Consider the following 4,111-nt stretch of genomic DNA (forward strand, 5'->3'; position numbering starts at 1 on the left):
TATCACAAAATTCCCACGGGAGCGAAGCCCCGCGCAACATCTAGTATTTTAATAAAAATACAAAAGCTACATTTTGTCGAAACTTTAAATTAGTATCTATTTTATAGATTTAGCCTTTGTGCAAAAGTATACCGATATGGTTTTTTTATCATTGTATTTCATTACGTGAAAGCATTTATACATTTTATGTTATACACAGGCAATTAACCTATTTTTAGAATTGCCTTTTTGGTTGAACAAATAGAGTCTCGAGAGAGTTAGCAACAGACTATTGAACATGGGCAGTTCGTTAAAGCAAATGTGTTTCTGAAATTAAACTCAAATACTGACACAATAATATAAAATCGGAATTAGGTTCGACTTGTTATCTCTATTCATTAAAGTCAATGGTCAATTGATAGAACTTTGACTTTGCAATATTTGAATTTAAAATTAAAAAGCGATATTTTTAAATTATATGTACTAGCGATCTGTCCGGGCTTCTCTCGGGTATAATAATCATAACTAATCATATTATTACGCGGTTAAAGTTACTAACACTCAATGGCGACATCTCACTTTGATAAATCGTTTAATTTATTTCTTGGTTTGCTATTATGTCTTCTATATTCATTATATTCCTTCTTCAGTGCTTTGGTAGCCTCTACTTTTAACACTTTTAATATACCAGCTAATTCCTGTTTATTTCTTGCATGCGTTAATCTTTCCATTATTGCAGAGTCTATTTCGTCTATCCTCTCTGCTTCATCGATTAAACTATCTAATTTGTCCAAAACATCGTCCTTGCTTTTAATAATTCTATCAACATGTTCCCAGAAATCTAGCTTTTTCCGTCCATCTCGTAATTTTGTAGTAAACATAAAGTTTCTAAACAACTTCCTACCTGTTTCATCACTTAGCACATTTTCTATGTTGTCTGTAAGATTGTCAAAATCAACTTTAGATTCTTCGCTACACATAGCCACACATTTATCCATCTTATTAAGATCTTTCCTCTTTTATCGATTTTTATGATAACAACTCTTTATGTATTTTGATGCACACATTTATTCACTATTTTCACATTAGGTGTTAACATCACCATGACTCCAATAAACTACGATGAATCACTTTGAGGGAAAATGTGAGGTTAAATACAAAAACACACCGCACACCGCAAACCGCAGTCGAGATCTCTGGTAAATATATTATTTGAGGTCTTTTCCTTCTTCTTTCCTTATGTTATGGCTACATTGTTCGCCAAAACGATACGAGAATAGCATAGTATAAGTTCACTCGATAGTAATCTTCGGGCACTGGCACTTCACGACACGGCTTTCAAGATAAAAACTGCGCATTCTCCATCCTGATATACGCGAGCAAAGTTTAAAATGTAAACAATGATATATTGATGAATAAACTCGAAATATTTTAAACTCGGTGGTGTGGCTGTGACTGCAATATAGCGACTTGTGCCGAAACTGTGTGGCATTACGTCACGAAAGGTAAAAAAAGCCGTGACCTTGCTCGCACGAGACTTGTTTTTGAGGATCTTTATATAGGTGTCTTTTGTTTAGTTTCAACATTCGTCTATTACTTAGACCGATTCGGCATTTGTTTTTATTTAATTGGAATTTGTTATTTGGAAATTTTGGTTTTTGCATACAATCTTTTTGTTGTATTATTACTGACTGAATAATGTAATCCGGCCTCTTTAATACGGCGCATACTATTTATATTTATTCGGTTTGACCTCTGAATAATAAATATTATAGTATACATTAATGTTATCACGTGCCGACTTGACTTCAAAGTCGTGAATTAGGAATTAGTATGGAAATAAAATGTAACTTAGCCATAATTTAGGATTCGTGAAGAAAACAATCAATAATTTTATGAAAAAATAGTATTTAATGATATTTTTGTGTATTAACGGCTTTCTATATACTTTCGTTTTAAAGTTTTCTTTTTGCAATCAGGGTAAATTTTACGGTGTTCTTGTATACAACGTAACAAAAATTGCTTTTGTTCTTCTTTAACTGTGATTAACCCGTGAAAGTCTTGCATCAATTTTACCGCTCTTTCAGCAGTGTCATTTACAGCTTTTAGCATTGATAGCTTCAGTTTTGCTTCAAAAAATAAAGAATGAATACACCATGAAGCAGGGCACTCTCCGATTTTTTTCTCGTACAACAATCTGTCTAATTCTTCTTTTGAAGGTATATAGCGTTTTTCTTGAGACGAGATACTATCCTTAGACAAATTTGATATAATTTTTTCTTTACTTTCTAGGCTCACCTCATCGTCAAAAAGCGATAACACACATACTTCCTCTGTCAAATACCATAAATGCTGAGTAAACTTCTTCAACACTGTTTTGATATATTTTTATCAATTTTTTCATAAGCTCTCATAGTTTTCAAAGAGCACGCAGATCTTGGTAAGGTGCTTTAACTGCAGAAATGCACTGAATCTATAGTTTGACATAGGATGAAGCGATGAACAAGCAGACATCAAACAGAGCGTTCTTATCTTTAATAGTAATTTTAAATTGAGAGCTAAGTAATAATATTTTTAAGGAATAGATAGCTCTAGCCATCCACCGAGCTTGATGCATGGCACCGGGGGGTCGGATTTTAATTTTGTTTTCTTCATCTCCGCCTGAAAATATAATTGAGAGCTCTATTAACTCACGATAGTCGTCTGACAATTGTTTTCGTCAGTTCAGAGCGATAAAACGAAATTAGGTCCTCAATTTCACTTAGTGTCAGGCACGATGCAATTTTTGCACGATAGGTTTCAATTTTGGTATTATCAATATTTTTCCAGCTGTCTCGGAACTTTTTAAATAGGGGGATATCTGGGCTTGTTGTCATCTGGCTAATTTTTGCTTCAAAGGCTGCTTTGAGTACCAATTCATAGACGTGATGGCGGCAAGCATAAATAAGAAGTTCTCTGTTGATCTTTTGCTCCAAAAGGACACAAGCTCCGTTGAGTCGACCAGTGTTTGAAGCCGTCACGTCACTATTGCGGTCCAAACAGCCTGCGCTTGCTCACTTCCAGTAGAACTCTCCAGACGTGGCACAGATATAAGTTGCTCCTTATCTTTATAAGAAATAACAATTGGAAGACGTTCTTCTTAAGATTTTCGACCATCCAAAGCAGGCAATAGTTTTCCATCCCAGTGAACAGTTACAACATCTGGGACCTTGTTTTGAAAATCGATTTTATAGCTTCCGCACGCTCTTTTTGTTTTTCCGCTCTGATTCTTTGGATGGAGAATTTGCTAATTGGAAAATCGTCAATATTATGTCCTAGAGCCTCAATAGTGGCTTCGCTAATAAATACAGAATCTCTCATACTCAATTGACATCGGTCTAATGCTGCCACTAACTTCGGGGTAATAAAATCCTTCCGCACTGATTTACAAATTTCAGGTTCTAGGCGGGCTCTTGGAACTTTCTTGCAAATCCTCGCAATCGCTGGAATCTGATGACGAATGAATAGGTAAAGGTTGTTCGCGGATATTGTTGATTGCAGAGGAAGTCGACGCAGCTGAATATTTAGCACGGCGATTCTCTTCTTAAATAGATCTAAGGCGCGCCCTTTCCTCTTTATTCGATAACTTTTGTCGACACCAGTTAGGTAGCCCGGTCGACCCGGCTCTCTCTGGCGCTGCAAGAAGATCTTGTCTTCATCTATTTTCATCATAGTCAAGGCATCAGCGTGAGCGATATAAAGTAGATTATCCAAACTGGAAACAAACTCTTCTCTTCTCGGCGCCGTTTAAAAACATCTTGTGTTTTCTTAGCATTTTTTTGCAGGTCTCTCCAAACTTGATATAAGTTTACAAGTTTCTTTATACAGTTTGGCAATGATTTAGTAGGAATTCGCGCCTTTTCCCAAAAAATAATGCACTCGCGTATCGTAAGATTTGCGCTCTCATTTACTTTTAAATTCACTTCGCGGATATTGTAAAAGAAAACTGCTAGAACTTGTCCATTAGAGGGAAGTTTTGAACCTGTTATTTGATGTTTTACGTTACCAATTAAATATATTGCACTCTTTTTCGTACTGCACAATTCGACTGACATGATGACAATTTGAAAACAATGTGATAAATGATGAAATG

The 4,111-nt window shown here is 35.4% G+C and overlaps 1 pseudogene; it reads right to left on the reverse strand.

The window, feature by feature from the left end:
* Nucleotides 1–1,908: 1,908 nt before the first annotated feature.
* On the reverse strand, nt 1,909–3,690 carry LOC128676076 (uncharacterized; annotated as a pseudogene).
* Nucleotides 3,691–4,111: the final 421 nt, after the last annotated feature.

Source organism: Plodia interpunctella, chromosome 15 (assembly GCF_027563975.2).
Source record: "Plodia interpunctella isolate USDA-ARS_2022_Savannah chromosome 15, ilPloInte3.2, whole genome shotgun sequence".
In the NCBI taxonomy this organism is placed as follows: Eukaryota; Metazoa; Arthropoda; class Insecta; order Lepidoptera; family Pyralidae; genus Plodia; species Plodia interpunctella.